Source organism: Monodon monoceros, unplaced genomic scaffold (assembly GCF_005190385.1).
Source record: "Monodon monoceros isolate NGI ecotype Baffin Bay Population unplaced genomic scaffold, NGI_Narwhal_1 Super_Scaffold_1, whole genome shotgun sequence".
Taxonomy (NCBI): domain Eukaryota; kingdom Metazoa; phylum Chordata; class Mammalia; order Artiodactyla; family Monodontidae; genus Monodon; species Monodon monoceros.
The window spans coordinates 50,682,597-50,704,617 of NW_021703765.1; positions in this window are offsets into that span (position 1 = coordinate 50,682,597).

Sequence of the window (22,021 nt, forward strand, 5' to 3'; positions counted from 1 at the left end):
TGTTGTTATCCCTCTTTCCATAACAAGCAAACGAGGCTTAGTGGAAATTTACGTGCTTGAGGTCACTCGGGCCCTCTGTGATCCTTATTCACTGTTTATAGGAGGTACGTTTTGGTCCATCAAAAGTGGACCAAATATGGGAATTCCCTGGCAGTCCAGTGGTTAGGACTCGGTGCTTTCACTGAGGGGCCATGGGTTCGATCCCTGGTTGGGGAACTAAGATCCCACATGCCGCATAGTGTGGCCAAAATACAAAAAGTTGAATAGTGAAGGATTCTAAACCAAATTATCTTACTACACATTTACTGAATTGTGTTTTCAATGCACAAAGCTGCTGTTAATAAGCAGAGCAGGTTTACGTGGCAACAGTTTGGTAACAGCTGGGTCCACAGCATGTACACCATCTGGAGACGGAAATTACCTTCCAACCTTCTCTCACCGGCTTATATCAAACAAGTTCTCACATCTCGTCCTGAACCTTTTCTGAGGGGCAAAGGACAGAGACTCCATATACGCCCTCTTCCTGTGCACAGATGCGAGAGGCGGGTGCAAAGGAGAACCCCCAACCTCATCCGGAAACCACTGAAGTCTTGCCAATACTGAACTTAGAACAGCAGAAAGAAGAGGCGGCTTGCACTCCGTCTGGCATGTGGTGCCCTCTATTGTGCCTTTGGAAATTCTGCGGGTGGGAGAGGAAGCAATTCGTAGGGTTGGCTGATATTTTTCTTTTATGCAAATACACCCCTGTTGGAAAACTCTGCTTTCCATTACACTTGAAATTCCCAAAGGCAAAAGGCCATGTCTTCCTTCTTTATTGTGCATGATACCCAACACATTATGGGTGGTTAATAAATGTCACATCACTTTCATTCTGCATAGACTGAGAATGACATTTTCCCAGGAGTTTTGCTTTCTTCAGTTTCTCAGCAAATCTCACAAAATGCATACATTTCCCAGAAAAAGGGCACTGTTTAAGGCCAGTGTTCCTTGCTTGAATCTCTTCCCCAGATTCCCATCAACGCTTCACTCATCTTATCCCTGGGCCAATGGATTTCCCCCCTGTTCTCCAGCTGTTTTACTCTCTTCTTCTATGCCCACCTGCAGAATTTATATGTAATTCTCTGACACCCTATTTTATATCACTTCCATCCCAAAGTGGCAGCCCTCTGTTCTATGTCTACCTTTTGACTCTTTGTGGGGAGCCTTTGATGAGGCTTATCATCTGGGCTATTCCTAGTATAAACATTTTTAGGAGAAAAATTTTGTTTTCATAAGGACTTTTATACCTGTTGTTTTCTGAGAAATTTTTTAAAATGCATTATAAATGTTGATAAGGAATAAAAGAGTCAAGAGCAGAAACCTTGTTTCTTCATCTTTGTATCCCAGTTCACGGCAGTCAGTGACTTCTCCTCAGAATGAGAAGCATTCCTATTTCCCCTCAGTTGTTTCCAAAAGTGATTCAACAGTAGACTTCCATGTAAAACGTGAGGCAGAGCAATCAATACATTTTGATATTCCTTATCAAATGGCCCCGGTCCAATATTAAATATGAGATACCATGAGGACGTCCTCTTACAAGTACAAAGTAAAACCCAAAGGGAAAGAATATGGTTCTCCCTCACTCATACTGCTTTGAATACTTGAGCTTAGACTGAAGATTCAAAATCAAAAACGTCAGCAATGATTTTTATCCATACAATTTCCTCCTTCACAGAACAAGATGGACATGTTAGAAAGGTTATTTCAAATATTAGAGAATAGAGGGCATCTTTAGGCATTTGGATAAGAATGTAGCCTGGATTTTTTGCCAGAACTTTTGCAGACTTCTAGTTCCATTCTCCTGTTTCCCAACAAGCCTAAAATCCTTCATCCTCATCTTTCAGCATGTGAAAGAAATTGATCTGTATATGGAAATATTTACACCAATGAAGAAAAAAATAAAAACACCCTAGTGTATAAAAGAGAAGACTGTTTCAATCAGGGCCAAATGTCAGTTTTCAAAAACGTATAAAAAGGATAAAAATGAAATATCAGAAGAAGCAGAAAGTGTTTATAGTTATGACTCAGAACAGAAGACCAATTTCACAATGTTTCCTGTGGCAGGAGTTGTATTCACTGAGATTTGGGACTGTCTCCTTTTTTTTTTTTTTCAAGTTCCTGTTCTAAAAAAAAATTGTTTCTTCCAAATCTGCTGAACACTCCTGAGAAAACTAAGTTCCAAGAAAGCAAAACAACTTTTGTTCATTCATTTATTCATTCCCTTCTCTACCATACTGATCTCTTGTCTTTTGAAGGTTTCTCTTTTTATAAACTGTCAAAAACTAAGAACTCTTGGTGCTTGAGAGTTCAGCACACAGCAGCTCCACTTATAACAAAATTCCAAATCATAAAAAGAAGCTTGCAGCTATTTTGTGAATGAACTGAATTTTTCAACATGTTATATAAAACACGATAATTTTATATGTGGAACAAATTATAAATAATAATTGGTCAGATTACAATTAAATTATATTGTTATTTAATAATCATTCATCATCTAATTTAACATTAAATTAGAAATGTAACAATATTACATGTTATACATATTATGTATTTATAATAGTCTACATTATGGATATTAACTTATACATAATAACAGCGGTGAGAGTGCTTAATTCCTCACCATACATTTTGCCCCAAACGATGAGCCCAAGCCACCCAGGGCCCGCCCATTCCCTTTGTCCGTAACTGATTTAGGAAAAGACTGACTCAATGTTGGCCAATGACACGTGAGGAAAAGTCTCTGAAGGCCTTCTGGGAAAGCTTCCCTGCTTCCAAAAAGACGTGGGAACCCAAGACTGTCTGTCACCCACCTGGAACTGCCACAGCCACCTTGTAACCATTTATGTGACTTCTCATGATGCACCATTTGTGAGTCTTTTTGTGTGCAAGGCGCTGCTCTAAGTACTAACTTCTTGAGTTCTCACGAGAGTCCTACAGGCAGATACTATAATTACCCCCGTCTTTTAGACAAGCACACAGAGGCCCTGGGAGGTTAACTGGTCTGAGGCTATCTCACCTGTAAGTGGCAAAGCTGGAAGCTGAGCAGAGGCAGCTGACTCTGGGGTACATTCCCTCAGCCAGGAGGCTGCTATGTCACCTCCTGCTACGTTACCTGCAACGTGCTCTTAGCCCCGCCCGTACTCACAACCTTCCTTACAATATATTCTTTGCTGGTGGCCACCAAGACTTTCAATTAAAAAAAAAAAAAAGCTATGCAAGAAAACAGACTCTTTTGATATTCCCTGAACACAGTATGGCCCTTATGCAGAGCAGAGAATGCAGGAGTGAGGACAGCAAGATTTCTTTTTCCTTTTGTTTTTTTTTCCCTCAGCCTCTGTATTTTACTTTAATTTTTAAAATTAATTTTTATGGGAATATAGTCGATTTACAATGTTATGTTAATTTCTGCTGTACAGCAAAGTGAACCAGTTATACATATACATATATTGAGTCTTTTTTTTAGATTCTATTCCCATGTAGGTCATTACAGAGTATTGAGTAGCATTCCCTGTGCTATACGGTAGGTTCTTATTAGTTATCTGTTTTATATATAGTAGTGTGTATATGTCAATCCCGATCTCCCAATTTATCCCTCCCCCCGCCTTACCCCCTGGTAACTATAAGCTTTACCTAGCACATATTCAAGAAAGGATATTGAAGAAAAGATGCTTAATGCTTTCTTTCACATGAAAATAGAAAAAAAATCATAATCATGTGGCCATGTGGTGTTGAACAAATTTTTACTGATGAGCAGAAAGATGAGTCAAGGAGGATGTGAGCTGCCCATTGAGAAGCTCTTGATGGAAAAGAAGGGAAACCCAGGTGAACACCGTTGGCAGAGGAGACTGTGAATATTATCTCTAATGATAGAAAGTAGGAAATCTCAGGTTACTTAAAAGAAGTAATAGGCAGCAAACCCTTTTTCTCAGGTCTCAGGAGCCCCACTGCTTGACTGGAAGTACGGGGAGAGGGGCCACGTGAGCTGTTCTGAATCTCTTTGGCATCTACTTCTCCACATGCCGTTTGACCCCCAATTCTCATAAAACCAGAATATCTACTCCATTAGGATTTGCAAAGCCACATAAAGAAGACTATGCCACTAAGGAAGCAAACAGCTTTGAAGAGAAACCCCACAGGGACACCAGTTCAGCCTCTCATCCTCACTTATCTCTCTGCCCAGGGTCAGTCCTTTGCCTGGCCTGGTACCCTTTCCATTTAGAGATGTTTGGAAAAGGTGCTGTTGAAAGGACAGCCTCACGCTGGGCTTCTTTAGTCATTCCCCACAGGAAATGATGGAAATTCCTGGCATTCTTATCAGGGAAAGGGGTGAACTCTGCTGGTGCCAGTCTGGAAGGGCTGTGCGGAGACGAATGCACGGAGCCGTCCTTTATGGTTGGAGGTAGATGACTTCAAAGCGGCACCTTCTCCAAATCCAAGATGAAGCCAGGCTTCTGGGAAGAGTCCGGGGAGAGCAGAGACAGGCAGCCTGGTCCCCAAGCCCAAACATTCAGAAGAGGGGGCGGCCAAGTGTTTATGTTGGGCAGCTTCCCAGAGAGAGTTCATCATCCTCTTGGTCAACTCTTGGAACCCTCTCTACACTGAAAGCAGAAACTCACCATGTGCCTCAGAAGGAACCTTTCTTTCTGGTTACGCATACCTGTGTTGCTATTTTTCAGAAGCCCAAGTGGTCCTCTGCACTTTCTAGACATTCACTTCCTCAAGCCCTCTTGGGAAGACACAGCTCCATGATTTAACTAGCGCCCCTGATTTGAAGTTTCATATGTTATCTCTTTGGAAGGCGGGTTAGGAGGTGTGGGGGGGGGGAATGATGAAAAAAAGGAGCAGGGTCAGGAGCGTTCTGGGGCAGGGCTGGGTTCTATTCCACACCGATCTCTCGGGCTGCTCCCACATGCCCTGCACTGTGCAGGTTAAACTGTTAAAAATATTCTTGCTAAGCCAAAATTATTGTCCAAGGGAAGAAAGCCTGTGTGAAACTATAAGTAGAGGGAGGCCTATGAAGTTGCAGGTAAACAAAACTCACTTTTTCTAAAAAAAAAAAGTCAAGAACTGACTCCAGTGAACACACTTAGGAAAAGGCATCTGGTACCCATTTTTGGACTGTTACCCTTATGTAATTTTTCAGTAGTTCTCTTAGAATTTTTCCACTTAGTTTTTTACAAAAGATTTGAGTTCTACTCCATAGAATACACTTCCTTGTACTTTTTGCTACTATTTCACAGTTTGCAATTTTTGAGATCTTATTCTCTCATAGCTATTAACACTCCCTATTGCTGAGCCCCAAGGAAGCACTTTTGTCAAAGCTTTGTTCGTCAAACACAAACAACAAATGTTTCCAGCTGCCCCCAGTTGCTCACTGTCAACCCTTAAATCTACCCACGGCGTTCACAGACGGAAGGAACCACGTGCCTCTGATTCCTGCATCAGTCCAACTTCTGACATCCTATTATTACACCAGGTCCTATTCCAAAGATAACACAAGAGAACCCAATGAAACAAAGTCAGTCTTGTCCCCCCATCCCGCTTCCCCCCAGCACAGAAAAGGGGCAAAGCAGGCTCCAGAGGGAGGGTAAGGGACCCCCAGGGGGGTACTCGCCATTAGGCTCCCACACTGCCCACCACGGTGCTGGGGCAGAGAGCCATGTCCCCAGGCCTTCTCGCCTCTCCCAGTTTTTAGCAGGAAAGCAGGGGATGTGATGCAGCCAGAATCCATGAGGTTGCAGGACATCAGAAGGTTCCAGGGGCTTACTAAACCCTAGTTCCATGTTCAAGCATCAGGATCAAAAGGTTCAAGAAGGAATCTGATAATAGGATATTGGTCAACATTTATGGGATCCTCACAGTGTGCCAGGCACTGTGCCAACCCAGCAGCATGTTTAATTCCACAACAGCCCTATGGAGTTGGCCTGTGATGACCCAAATGTTACAAGTGAGGAAATGGACTTCACAGCTTTGGATAATCACGTGCCCAAGGTCACATAGTTGGTGAGTGCTGGAACTTGGATCCAAAGCCACCCACCTGGTTCCAGCACCCACACACCCAACCACTGCACCCCACTGCCTCCTGAAAAGATGACAAGCAGCCATCAAATAGGAAAGATGGCACCTGGCCTGTTGGCCTCATGGAGTAGTGGTGAATGAAAACTACATTAGTACGTACTTTGGGAAGATACAAGTGATAAGCAAATGTGAGCTGGATTTGTTGCAATCTTTTGTACGTGGGTTAAAAAGCAGGATCTGGAAGTCACCCCTCTTCCCACACTTCTCCCCTTCTCTGGAACTGTGATGCACTTATCCCTTGGAGCTGAAATGACATTCTTCCTTCCTCCTACTCTACCATTTTAATGGAAAAATAATTTTTTTAACTTGGATGCACTCATGTTCATCACATGACTAATCAGAAGATTTCAGAAGACATTTTTGGAGCAACTTATCGCAAATTCCAAATTTTATGAATTCATATTTGTCCCGTAGAATATGAATGAATTCTCTTTCCCTTTCTGCTAACTATAATAATTAAGGATACTAGAGCCATGTGTGATATTTTTGAAGAAAACAGTAACTGGGAAATAAGTAGAAAGATATCATTGTAGTATAGATCATATTCTATCCATAGAAAATAAAACTTTATATACTGGTACCCCATGTTCCAGAGAATGAACTCTGCCAAACTGTAACTATAGTTACATCCCAAATTAATTAGCTCTGCACACTGAGGCCAAGAAACGCTGACCGGCAGAGCCTGATGAAAATTTGAAAATGCTCACTTCCTTAACCTTTCAAAGTTTCCCCTCATCAAAACTTTCATCAGAGGAGCAGATAAGTGCAAACCCACCAGATTTAACTCCATCTCTTCTCCAGACACCTGCCCAGAACCTTGGGAAAGGGGCTAACAAGCAGGACATATAGAGAGATGGAAGAAAAATAGAAGCCTTGGTTGAGACCCAAATGCAACAATGAATTCTTGACTAGACAAGGGATGACCATCTTAAAATAATACCATCCCATAATAGATTACTGGAGATGATCACCCATTTTGCTCTTTATTAAATATTATACTGAATTTGAAAAAGGACAGTATTTTTACATAAACAAGCCTTGACTTTATGTAGCATATGTTTCTGAATAACTATATATCAATAACTTTGGAAACAAGCTACCAATTTGCTAAAATAGTGGCCCCTTTGCCCTGCAAATAATTAATCCCTGGTTCATCTGCAGCCTAAATTCAAGCTGTGACCACTGTATTTGCACAAACAAGACATACCTAAAATTAGACAATAACTAACCCCTATATGTTATCCAGTCTATTTTGCAAAAATAAAAGCCAACGATATTACCATGTTCATCTTTATATCTCTCTTCAGGAATGAGATTTCAGACCTGTCACATTTTGATATTTGGCAGTGGCTGGACCAAGATGTCTGAAGAGTGATAACAGCCTCAAATCTCAGGAAAGTGGCAACACCACCCTTGTTTTCACAGTGCTGCAATTTCGAAGCACTGGTCCATCTGCTATCTTTCTCAGTCTCACCAAAGGCTTGTGAGGTAGACTTACTACTGTGGCAGGTGTCACTCTGCCCACAGGGCAGATGCAGCACTGAGGCCCACAGTGTGGAAGTGACTGGTCTCAAGTCACAGGAGTAAGTAGGGGCGGGGCTGACAGGACTGCCTGGTCTCCGGACGCCTCCCACTCACCACCTTTCACCAACTTTGTCTTCCTTTAATGGTTAAAGTTGAATCATACCTGAAGGAATGGGTTCTTGGGTCCTGCTGCTTTCAATGACCAGCCTTGGCCACACCTTAGGAACTAGAAACCCATTTACCTTCTATAAAACCAGGTGCAGAGTCCTAGGCCCTGTGAATGTGATGAGGTCTCCCTGGTGGAGCCAGACTGGTGTCCAGCCCACTTTAAGATTCCAGAACTGCAGGGACACTTCTAGGACACAGGAATTGAGAGGTCACCTCAATCTCACTGTTGGACCCTTCCTCAAAATTACACTAGCCTGAGAGTTAGAAGACCCAGCATCCAACCCAGCTCCGGCTAACCTGCTTGACAAGGACTTGATCTATCTGGGCCTCACCTTCCTTATCTGTAAAAGTAAAGGCTGAGGGACTTGCCTGGTGGCGCAGTGGTTAAGAATCTGCCTGTCCAAAAAAAAAAAAAGAATCCGCCAGTCAATGCAGGGGACATGGGTTCGAGCCCTGGTCCGGAAAGATCCCACATGCCGTGGAACAACTAAGCCATGTGCCACAACTATTGAGCCTGCGCTCTAGAGCTCGCGAGCCAGAACTGTTGAGCCCACTCACCTAGAGCCTGTGCTCGGCAACAAGAGAAGCCACCGCAATGAGGAGCCCGCACACCGCAACTAAGAGTAGCCCCCGCTCGCCACAGCTACAGAAAGTCCACGCACAGCAATGAAGACCTGACGCAGCCAAAAATTAATTAATTAATTTTTTTTTAAAAAGTAAAGGCTGATATAAATCATCGCAAAGCCTCTCCATTTCCAAAATTCTACTCCACCCCTATGCTGGATATCCATCACTGTGCCTAAAAGCTGAACCCAAGAATTCTCAGCCTTGGGATGTCTCTCTCATAGCTCATTCCGAAGTTTCTCTTTTAATTTCATTCCTCTATTCTTCTACTTCTGCCACTTGGTATCACTCTCTCCACGTCTCCCTGGTTCTCCAATATTTGTACGTTGTTATCATGTCTCCCCTCTGAGTCATCAGTTTATGGTTTCCACACACAATTTAACTACCATAAATTAAATCCTTTCAGCAACTTACTATGTTTTTGTGTTTTCCACCAAATCCCTGCCCATCTAGCTAGTTACAGGATCATGAAATTTTATATAAAATTTCTCTCAAGGTCACTCTTTTCTCTTGGTTCTTCATATGTCTACCGATTTCTGTGTAGAGATTTGAAATCTGCTGATCTCCAAAATACACAGGCACGTCAACATTTACTCTGCCTTATCTTTACAAGCTTGATTTTCCTCTTTATTTCTGCCTTTTAATTTTTGTTTTGTTCTTTCTTTCCTTTATAATGTCTGGTTTCCTCTTCACTCCTATGACAACCTTCAGTGAACCCACGACGGGAAAGCAGAATAACACATGGTACCAATGCAGAAACATGTCATTGTGCAGATAAAGAACAGTAGCATGAGGGAGGGGAGAGCACGGTGGGCAGAAGCCTCTCTGCCAGCACATGAATGGAAGGGCCGTGGGCTTCGTGCCACTGCATTCTCACTTTAAAGCCCTATTTTTTTTCCCAGAAAGAAATGCAGAAGTGTGTATCCAGAAGAAAAATGCTAAAGCAATGAGGGAGCCAGAGCAGCTGGGGGATGTTAAATTTAATCAAGGTCCAGCCAGGATTTTTTTTAAGCAACAGGAAGTAGGTTTATTCTCTCTCTCTCTCTCTCTCTCTCTCTCTCTCTCTCAGACACACACACACTCTCATTCTTTTCTCCTCTATCCTCTATTCCTCATTTCCTCTGACCAAGGCACAGAAACGGGCTGGACAGAAAAACCTCAGTTCCCTTGAACTGTCTTTGGAACTTTGTAATGTTTTCACTGGCAGTTTGAGGCCCAACTGCAGATCCTGGGAAGTGTGGTCAAAGACAGAAGAGCATCCGTGAGTAGGCAGAGAAGCGTGGATTATTTCCCTGTGGCTTCTGGGACAGATCACCACAAACGGGGGTGCTTAAAAGAACACAGATTTATTCTCTTACGGTTTGAGAGGCCAGAAGTCTGAGATCAGCTTTAGTCGGCTGAAATCAAGATGTTAGTGGGGCCGCATTCCCACCAGAGTTCTCTGAACAGAAAATGTTTCCTTGCCTGTTTCAGCTTCCAGTGCCCACCTGTATCCCTTGGCTTGTGGCCCCTTCCTCCACCTGCACAGCATATCACTCCAATATCTGTTCCCATCATCCCATTGCCCTCTTTTCTCAGCAGTCAAATCTTCCTCTCCCTCCCTCTTATAAGGACAATTGTGCTTCCAGTTAGAGCCCACCCAGATAACCCAGAATAACCTCCCCTGGTCAAGCTCTTAACTTGATCACATCTGCACAGCACTTTATGCTATATAAGGTAACATTCAGGTTCCAGGGATTAGGATGAGGATATCTTTAGGGGTCACTGTTCAGACTACCTTGGAGCACCTGTGTCTAGCTGGGTTCCTGAAAAAAGTCTTCCTCTCGTTTCTCCACTGACACTAAGTTATGAATATGGGGCCTGAGGAAAAAGGGAAAAGATGTTTTCTAAATCTCAAAATAAAGAAATGACTATCTTGTCACAGATTTACCTTTCCCACCATGTTTTGCCTGTTAAGCCATCAGGTTTGTATTCAGCCAACCCCCCTAAGTATCCCATCACTTCCCCATGCCTGGGCGTAACTCCTGTCCCAATAGCCTCAGATTCTCTGAGAAATCATCCACCTGTTATACAGAAACTCAATTTCCAACCAAAATTGGGCCTCAGAGCCACACGTGTTCATGTGTGTCAGAGGTCCAGCCATGGTCATGTTACCATATCCCAGGTCAAGCACAGAGAAGGAACAGAGCTTTGCTAGAACTCACCAAACCGCTTGTAACCGAAGGAATGCACCTCCTCCTCCTCTGCGAAGTCGTCTGCGGGAGAAGAAAAGACAGAGCATTAACCACAGTGAGGCCGGAAGTGCAGGGTCAGCGCTGGACTCAACTTCAGCCGTCTCCACCTTCTCCACCCTCCCCTCGCCCACCATGCTCCTCACAGTGGCTGTCCTTCTGCTCCTGGAACATACCACGCTTTCTGAGAAACACCACAGTGTCCCTGTACTGGCTGTTCCCTCTGCCTGGACTGCTCTTCCTCCTGTTCCTCAGGTGACTCCTTCTAATTCAGGTCTCAGCTGAGGTATGGTATCTTCGAGATGCCTTTCCGGACCACCACCCAGCCACTCTGCGTCAAACCATCCTATTTTAATATTACTCTCTGGTATCATCCTCATTTATGTGTGTGTGTCTGTGTGTCATCGTGCATGATTTTTTTCTGTCTGACTTCATGAATGAATATCATGTACCTAGAATGGTGCCTGTCAAAGAGCAGAGGCTTAATAAACTTGGGTGAATGAATGACTGAATAATCAACTGTCCAAAGGGTCGAGTTATCTTCACGTAACTGAGCCTAAAGCCCTCCTTTGCAGATGCCAGGCTCTGGGGTCACCTCTTCCACCAACTGTGGCATCTCAGGAGCCCAGCATGCCTCCTGCAAGGACGGCCGAATCCTTCCCCACTCTCCTTCCACTGGATAACTGGGACTGACGGATGATTTCCCAGTAAATGCATTTCAAAAGACAGACTTGCTTGGGAATTCCTAAAGGTAGGGAACTGGAAACAAGGGCAATGTTATGGCAGCCACGCTTTCTACCAAATGCCCAAATCCCCCTCCTCACATGGACACGATGCAATTCCTATGACACTGATAACGAACTTGTCATTTCACACATCTGCCAGGTGTGGGTGTGCAATTAAAGGATACTTTTGATGACAAGTCAAAGTGTTAAGACCAGGCCTTTCCAGGGAGACCTAACCAATTCTTCTTTTTGTTTTTCTTTTCTATTATGGTTTATTATAGGATATTGACTATAGTTCCCTGTGTTATACAGTAGGAACTTGTTGTTTATCTATTTTATATATAGTAGTTTGTATCTGCTACTCCCAAACTCCTAATTTATCCCTTCCCTACCCCCTTTGCCATTTGGTAACCATAAGTCTGTTTCCTATGTCTGTGAGCCTGTTTCTGTTTCATAAATAAGCTCATTTGTGTCACATTTGAGATTCCACGTCTAAGTAATATCATACTTTCTCTGTCTGACTGACTTCACTTAGTATGATAATCTCTAGGTCCGTCCATGTTGCTGCAAATGGCATTCTTTCACTCTTTTTTATGGCTGAGTAATATTCCATTGTACACATGTACCACATCTTCTTTATCCATTCATCTGTCAGTGGGCATGTAGGTTGCTTCCGTGTCTTGGCTATTGTCCAACCAATTATTCTTGGGTTGATCACCATCACTGCACCAGCACCCAGCTTTCCCCCGACATGCAGTTCACTTCAAAAGCGCTGACTCAGCGCTCACTATGGACCAGAGATTGCCAGGCAGTGGGGTGCACAAATGAGTGAGACATGGTCCCTTCCCTCAAGAAGCTGACAGGCTTTCAGAGAAAAGAGACACGTAGGGAGGAAATAGAGCCTCTGTGATCATCTTTTTCAGCCCACAGATGGGACACAGGGCCTGGCTATAACCAAAACCTTGAAATGTGGAAAAACCCAAGATGTGTGATATCTACCACACAGCGTGCTGAACCTCAGCACGCTAGCTTGTTATGAAGTGTTATGAAGACATGTGTGAGAGAACAACTACTCCTAAGACAATGGAGAAGTCGGAAATCTTTGTATTTTACCGTGTTTCCTTATTCAGAGAACAGCGAAGAGATCTTGCTTGGAATCTAGAAATCCAGGTTTTCATGATTCAAGTCATCTTCTTCTGGCAAGGATTAAAGCTTTAGTTCTTTCTAGATGGAAGAACGTGCTTACAAGCAAAAGAACAGCACCTTCTTCTCTCTGACTCGGTGATTAGTTAGTTCGACAAATACATATTAATCCCCTAGTCTGTGCTGGCTTTCCTAAGTAATTCTCCCATTAATGCCTGCAAAGTCCAGTCTAGTCTCAGTTAAAGAGAAACCCTTATCTGCTTCTTCTGCTTAGAAATCCATGCATTCATTTATTCACTCAGTCAATAAACAGGTGCTTATAGACCAGTGGAGTTGATGGGACATGAACATAGGTAACGATGCCACCCAGACATCAGCTTCCCCCTCCAGCTCCAGCCCCTCCATTGCAGAGACACATCCGCAAAAGAATCTGCTCACATGCACACACTGTGGGCCAAGGAACCATCATCACTGAAGAACTCACAGTGGAGACAAAAAAACAGCTTACACTGTGCTCCCGGTAGCAAACAGCTTAAAAAATTAGTGTTCTCCCTAAAGCTTCTTTTCAGCAGACCTACCATTAGTTTGTTTGTTTGTTTTCTTTTTCCTCTCTGGTCTTTTTCCCATGCAGCATTTAGTCTGACTGACTCCTCTCTCCTTCCTGAAATTTCCCTGGGAACTTCAAATGTCTCATAGTTTTGTTATTAAAGCAATTCAGCGCTGCCTCCAAATTAACCTACTCAAACCCATTAGGGGTTCGAAGAAACAAAGGCTTTACAGGGACTCCTAATACAGGACTCAAAGAGGATGTCCTGCTTCTTAACCCTCATCCCAAGAGGATGAGAAATTCTTATGGCAGCTCCTAAAAGAATACAAATCTCTGTCTCATCCAACTCTATAATTAGATACTAAATCGTATGAGACATGAGGGGTACAAAGTACCCCAGAGAACGTCTTACTGGGATTATCAGGGAAGGTGTCACGGAGAAGTGTCTTAATCTTTCCTAGTGTTTATTCTTTGGAGGGAAAAAGAGAGTTACTGCCTACCATATCCCTTTCTTGTAAATTCATAGCAATTTTGGAACCATTCGAGACTCAGGGAGGTGCTGAAAGAGAGAGAAAAAGATTGTTCAACTCTGTTTCACTCAATATTTTCAAGAGTTGACTTTTTGCATCCTTAAAAGCTGCGTCGAGTTGGGCAGGTAATGCCTAGTAGACATTCCATTAGTGGAGGTGTCCCCAGAGCCCCAGCCACATTCCCCCAGCTATGAAGATTAGCAAACAGCTGATTCAGGCTGGTGATGCAGTGAGACATTTCAGGAACTGAGAAAGAGAAAGGGGCAGGAGCTGATGGGGCTTGCGGCTGTCTGGACAGCCACATCAGACTACAAGAGTCACAGGAGAGAGGAGGAGAGGTCAGCGGTTCCCAGTGCCTGAAAGTTTGAGAGGGTGAAAGACTCCAACAGGGCCCACATGGCTGGCAGATGGGTTTCAGGAAGACAAACAGCCTGATATTATGTGCGAGGTTATACTTTGTTCTCAAAACCTTTTCCTCACACTGAGTGGACCCAGGCTAAATGCATCCTGGATTTTCTTTATAGTACCAGGGGCCTGCAGAGGTGATGGGCTCAAATAAGGATATTATCCCTCAAGGATATCCAGTCACCTTTGCAACCTGCCAGTTTTCAAAATCTGTCTCTGACACAATCTACGTCACATAACTGCTACACTCCAACACGAGAAAGGAATTTGTTAAGATTTAAGACCTCTAAGTTCTGCAGTGGCCAGAACTTGATCCCTGCTTCTGACATCAGTTAGTCTGCAGGGAAGAAGTAGCCTTAACATCCTAAATAACAAAACGTGTTAATTGGAGATTTATGTCTGCAGGCACGTACTTTCCTGGCTGCCACAGCTGTACTATAGCATTTTTGTTGTAATACCTATGGGCTATACTGTCTTTTGCTTGCCTATTTCAAAATGTGATTTTTATTTATTTTTTTACTTTCCTTGGTAACTGGCACAGGGCCACGCTGGCCAGAGGTTTCGTGATGGGGAACGCAAAACAGAATTCTGCTGCTGATTTATTCTTTGGGCTTAGCTATTTCAAAGTACCACGAGTTCAAGTGAAGTTTAGTTTAGTTGGCTTGGAGAGTTGAGAGTCATACATATTAATATGTTCCAATCAATCTGTGGACCAAGTTGTGCAACATCCCTATGGGTAGAATTCACCTCTCCTTCCCCTGCACTCCCTTTGTATCAGTGTGACAGCAATTACTTCCGTCTGCCTTATATTCCAGTTCTGTTTTTGATTTTGTTTTTTTTTAACATCTTTATTGGAGTATAATTGCTTTACAATGGTGTGTTAGTTTCTGCTGTATAACAAAGTGAATCAGCTATATGTATACATATATCCCCATATCCCTTCCCTCTTGTGTCTCCCTCCCACCCCCCCATCCCACCCCTCTAGGTGGACACAAAGCACCGAGCTGATCTCCCTGTGCTATGCGGCTGCTTCCCACTAGCTATCTATTTTACATTTGGTAGTGTATATATGTCCATGCCACTCTCTCACTTCATCCCAGCTTACCCAGTTCTGGTTTTGACTTCACCAGATGGAAAGCCTTTGGAAAACAGGAAACTTATCACATTGTACCCTCAGAAACTAGCACATTTATGCCATGCTATAGAAACTCAGTAATTGTTGTTAAAAAGTAAGCAGATTATAGAGTTATACATGTGTCTCTCTCTCCCACTAGCAGATGAATTCCTGAAGGAATTCTTTCTCTTTTTGCATATCCACCAGGTTTGAGGAAGAGAAGAGAAGCAATACTTACTCAGATCTACCGAATGTCAGTTACTTCCCGTTTGTTGTTTCTCTGTTTTATAGGTGAGAAATCTGAGGCTCAGAGAAATCATGTAATTTGATCCAAGGTCCCACAACTTGTGAGCAGCCAGACCAACACTAAGACCCAGGTCTGGCGGACCCTCAGGTTCCACACCATGGTGGTTGCTGACCCCACAGACCCAGGAAACTGAACTCTGTGCTAGCAGAAGAGAAGGCTGAGAAGCGATGATTTATACCCCAGAATTCTGAAAAGGCTAAGGAATTTGGGACACGGGCCACTCTGAAAGGAGAATAAAGGTGAGGCTAAAATAGGAGGACTTGCTGAACATGTTTAAGAAGCAACTACTATAGGGCTTCCCTGGTGACACAGTGGTTAAGAATCCGCCTGCCAATGCAGGGGACACGGGTTCAAGCCCTGGTCCAGGAAGATCCCACATGCCACGGAGCAACTAAGCCCATGTACCACAACTACTAACCCTGCACTCTAGAGCCCATGAGCCACAACTACTGAAGCCCACACGCCTAGAGCCCGTGCTCCGCAACAAGAGAAGCCACCGCAATGAGAAGCCCACGCACCACAACAAAAAGTAGCCCCCACTCGCCGCAACTCGTGCACAGCAACAAAGACCCAACACAGCCAAAAATCAATAAATAAATTTTAAAAAAAAAGAAGCAACTGCTACAATCAAAAAGATAGACAATTAGTGTTGGCAAGAAGATGGAGAAATCAGAACCCTCATATGCTGCTGGTGGGAATGCAAAATGGTGCAGCCACTTTGGAAAACAGTCTGGCAGCTCCTCAAAAGGTTAAACATAGAAATACCATATAAGCCAACAATTCTACTCCTAGGTATACACCCAAGAGAAATGAAAACATATGTCCACGCAAAAACTTGTACATGAATGCTTATAGCAGCACTATCCATAACAGTAAAAAAGTAGAACAATCCAAATGTCCACGAATCGATGAAGGGATAAACAAAATGTGAATATAATATTATTCAGCAATAAAAAGGAATGAAGTACTGATACATGCTACAACAGGAAGGAACCTTGAAAATATTATGCTAGTGAAAGAAGCCGGTCAGAAAAGACCACATCTTGTATGATTTCATTCATATGAAATGTCTACATTAGGCCAGTTCATAGTCAGAAAGCAGGTTAAAGCCTAGGGCTGCAAGTTTTGGGGGGGAAATGGGGAGTGACTGCTAATGGGCATGGGTTTTTGGGGTGGGGGAGGGTGATGAAAATGTTCTAAACTTGATTGTAATGATGGTTGCAAAACTTGTGAATATATATATATTTAAAACCCTCTTAATTGCACACTTTAAATGGGTGCTCTGTGTGGGATATGAAAAATAAAGCAGTTTGACCTCCCAGGCCCTTCACAGAGCTGGGTGACTGTCCCTCCCTGACCACAGCAGAAGATGGAAGATTTATTACTTAGAGAAATTAAAACAAAAGAACACAAATGGTGTCCTCCTCCAGAGGACACCAGCAACAGCTGAGATGAGGGGAACTGTAATGGAGTCAGGGGAAAAGGGGGAAATTTTCATACTGAATGTTCAGACACTCAGTCTTCTTCTCCCACTCACCCAACCAGACTGTATCCTCCAGGCTAATGACTGAAGGTTCTTCCTGGGGAATCTGGCCGGTTAAGAGAAAAATAAACTAATGATTCTCATTCCAGGAGGTCCCCAATGGAACAGCCCAGCCAGATCAGCCTAGAGTGATAGTCACAGGTCACAAAATCCACCAAAACAAGGAGCTTCTAATTAATGTTTATAATACGTGAGGAGACACCAGACACATGACACAGCCTCTAACATGAAAAGACAAAGATGAAAATAAAGAAACCAGATAAAGCAATTTGGAGAATATCATTGTGCAGAATGATAAAAATAAAATTAAAAATCCTACCATTAATATCCTTGTAGAGATAAGAGAAGATAATGTATCCATAAAAGAAGAACAGGATGCTATAATAAAAAAGAAACCCTCAGAGAAAAAGAAAGAACTCTTGGAAATTAAAACTATGATCACAGAAATGAAAACTTAATAGAAGAGTTGGAAGACACAGTTGAAATATTCCAGAAAGCAGAAAAAGGGCAAATAAATAGAAAAGAGTAAAGACGAGAAAAAAAATTAGACAACCAATTAAGTGGGTTCAATATTCAAATAACAGGCGTTCCAGGAAAAAAGAACAGAGGGAAAGAATCATCAGAGGAATAAGTAACAGTATTTCTAGGACTGAAGGACATGAGTTTCCAGAATGAAAAGGCACATTACTTCCCAGCACAAAGAAAGGAAGAAGATCCACTCCGAGGCACATCATCATAAAGCTTCAGAACCTTGTGGACAAAGAGAAAACTCAAAAGCTTCTGGACAGAAAAAAAAAAAATTACTTACAAGAATTTTTAAGAAAAGGAATGGCTTCACATGTCTCACCAGAAAACTGGAGCTAAAGGAGAAGAAACCAGTGCCTTCAAAATTCTAAGGCTATATTATTTCCAACAGAGAAATCTCTCAACTAAATGAGTAGGTAATATAAAGACCTCTTCAGACGTAACAGATTCCTCAAAAACGTACCTCTCATGCACCCTCTTCTCGAGGAGTCATTGGAGAAAGCATTCCACTGAAATAAGGAACAAACCCAGAAAGATGTATGTGCGTATATGTGTGTGTGTGCACATGCGTGTGTGCACCCTAACCTAACCTTAACCCTAACCCTGAGTAGGTCGGAAGAGTCCAGGAAAGATTTCTTCAAGAAGATGAAAATGCGGTAATACCTACTATGTTTGAACACACTGCACAGAGATGGAGGACAGTGGAAGAGACTTCGGGGGTGAATGTCGATGTAAACATACATGGGAGGCTAAACAAATAAAATAACAAGAGGATTACCAATTCCAGAGGAAACGCAGTTATGCAAGAGAGAAATATAAGTCAGCTGTTAATAGCACTGACATCGTCTTAATAATATAAACACTGAATATTAATCTAGGCCAGACTGTGATATAACTATACTGGGGTGATAGGGGGCAACAGGAGGTGTCTGTGATGGTTGTCAGGTGGAGGTGAAGGGTAAAAGAACTAAATCCTCATCAGCTATAAAGGGAAGTCAATATATAACGCCTAAAACCAAAATAATAATAATAATAAAACCAAAAAGTGCCCAAAGCATGTCACTTCAGGACATGGGACCATAGTAGCTCACCCACGTTAAGAGCCACGAACAATTTTTCCATCCCTCCGCGTGCAAGTCCATTTCCACTCTTTTGAATCTGGGAGGACCTTGTGACTTGCTGTGGCCAATGGTATTTGCCAGAAGTAGCAGTGGGTGACCTCAGGGCCTAGGCCTTCTCCAAGACCTCTGCCTTTCAGCTTCTGTTTTCACCCCCTCGGCAGCTGGCTGCCATGGGAAATGTCCAGGTACCCTGCTGGACCAGAGGCCACCTGAGGAGAGAGGATCCCTGGGGGATGAGAGACTCTGAAGGAAAGGGGAGAGCCCGGCCAGCCCTCGGCCCTTCCAGCCACCCCGCTGATGCTCCAGCCGTGGAGCAAGGCTGACCATGACCAGCCTGGCCAACACCTCGGGAAGCAGAAACCAGCCATCCCTGCCAAGCTCAGCCCGAATCGCAGGGTCATGAACAAATAAACATCTGTTGTTTGAAGCTACAGGGTTTGGGGATGGTATGTTCTAGGTAGAGAACTGAAAGAAAAGTCAATGCCAAAAGAAAATGCAAAAAATGTTCTCAGGAGGTTGCCTCTGGGGACTGGGAAATGATGAAATGAAGTGGGTTGGGCAGGAAATTGCTGTTTTTCATAATAAATGTGATATTCTTTGACTCTTTAAACTGTGCGCATCTCTAACTTTGATAAAAATAAGAACTAAAGTCAAGCAAACAAAACAAGGGAATGTGTAGGGGAGATAAAAGTCAGGTAGACAAAAAGAAAAGTGCTCGGGTCCAATGGATGCTGACCACCAGAAAAGGTCCCCTGCTCCAAAGAGCCAGCAAGCAGAGTTCACCCTAGAGTGACAGCACAGAAGGTATGGACTCGCAGCCTTCACTAGCTGGCACAGAGTAGGTTCTGACAAATGGCACACTGATCAGAACAAGTTCCGGCGCTTTTAGGGGCCAGGCTGAAGGACCGTGGACAGAGGCGAGGCTGAATTTAAACTTCTCTTCCAAGCCGGGCTCAGCACTGCTGTCCACTCTGTATTGTCTCCACCCTGATGCAGGCCCAGCTCCTGTAGCGTGATCACTGCTAGAACAAAACAGTGTGGTAGCCCACAGGCTACTAAAAATACTTGTAGGTTATTCCAAATAGTACAAGACATTATTTTGATTACTCAGCTGCTTTCTGAATTTTATGTTTTACAGCAATAGGATCCCTTTTTTCGTTCAATGGTATAGGGTTTTTTTTTTAAGTCAAAATTATAAAGACAGGGCTTCCCTGGTGGCGCAGTGGTTGAGAATCTGCCTGCCATTGCAGGCGACACGGGTTCGAGCCCTGGTCTGGGAAGATCCCACATGCCGCAGAGCAACTAGGCCCGTGAGCCACAACTACTGAGCCTGCGCGTCTGGAGACTGTGCTCCGCAACAAGAGAGGCCGCGATAGTGAGGGGCCCACGCACCGTGATGAAGAGTGGCCCCCGCTTGCCGCACCTAGAGAAAGCCCTCGCACAGAAACGAAGACCCAACACAGCCAAAAATAATAAATAAATAAATAAATAAATAAAAAATTTTTTTTAAAAATTGTAAAGACATAAAGTGACTCCAATTTGTGGCACAACTTGTAATTCTGATGCTTTTCAAAAACTTGCTTTTCTGATAAGGAGATATGATACCCTTTTCCTTCCTTTACCATTCAACAAAATTGAAGGGATTTTTTGGGTAACTTTTACCACTAAATTGGTAGTGGAGGCTAAACCAGATTTCCTCCAGCAGGCCCACTTCAACAACTTAAAAAGTAAATAAATATGAGACTCAAAATGTTGACCCCCACATCTACCATTCACAGTAACTACAGGGGAGGTGACATGTCTCCCCTTCTCTTATGAGGGACCTTCTCATCTAATCACCTTGGTCAAGTAGAGTCAGGATGAGGACTTGAATCCCTGCCCCAGATTTTATAAGGACCGTGGAAAGGTGTCAACCGCATGGGTCATTTGGCAAGAAAAACTAATGCCGTCCATTTCTCTGGAGACACACACATAAAATAAGTAGTCTTTGTTTAAAAACCAAACCAAACCAAACAAAAACTGATATAGCTGTTTTGTTCTGAAATCATTTAACTTTATGTTTAGGTTATCCAAACAATTATACCAAAGTAACATACTATAATTAATTACGAATGATGGACCAAAATTGAGCTTAGGAGACAAAGTTCTAGAAAACTTTGTATTTGGTTCTCTCTCATCTCCCACATCGAAATGTCCTACCTGAAGGTTTCAGGGTGGCCCTGATGCACCATTTGCCTCTAATTACTATTAGAGCAATGTAACCTGAAACATGAAATATAATTTGAGATAACGAATCAGCTTGAATCTCCCCTCCAAAGGAAAATATCCCTGTCCTCAGCCATCTCCTCCTGTGTCCTACAGCAGCATTTATCTGAACCTCAAATAAGGCACTTTTCTCCTTCTATCTTGAATGCCAATTGTTTATGCATAAGTCTTACCCTGCCCATCAGACTGCAAGCTCCTTGAGGACAGGGGCTATGTACATACTAAATATCTGACTATATTTCAATAACATTCTAAATGCAGAATATTTAACTATATTTAATATAAAGAATATTTGAATATATTTAAATAATATACTACATAAAGAATAAGTGAAAGCTAGTAAGGACTTGGTGGCCTAATTTTAAATAATGAATAAAATAGAAACGACAGCTTAATAGAAAATTAACATTACCAATGAAATAGACATGATGTCATATGGTTAAAAACACATACATACACATACATCTGTCCTAAGACTTATTTACAGATAAATTTATGTTTTAACTCTTTGATGTCATATCCTTACTGGACAAAACTGGACACTGGATTTGAGATACAAATCTTTAAAAACATTATGTCACCATCAGTAGGTACCTGAACAATAGTGCTCCAGGAAAATTAGTGCTCCTAAGCAAATTAAAGGTATTTACATATATTTTCTAATTTCCTAGCATGATCATAACAAATGAGAAAATGGTACCATTTTCACTATAGTTACAAACTTCACTGTAAATATGGTCCATGCATTTTCAGTAGGGCTGATTTCTGGCTACATGACAATAACACGAGTGTTGGCAGCTGGAGATGGACCAATAGTAAAACTGTTTCCCATAAAGAGCACAGTTTTCTCCCATCCCCCAGGTCTTTGTACCACACATTTATAATTTGAAAATTACTTTCATTTCAAAACCGAACTTTTTTCTTCTTGGTAGAAACTGTATCACTTGATTAACTCAACATAAGATGGTTCATAATTGGCAATTACGTTCTGCCTGGAGGAAGCAGCAGGTTATAACTAAACAGTATTCTAACACCTAAAATGTCTTGAGTTCTCCTTAGGTGCTAGACACCATTCTAAACAACTGATCTATACTAACCTACCTAATCCTCAAAACAAACCAACAAAACA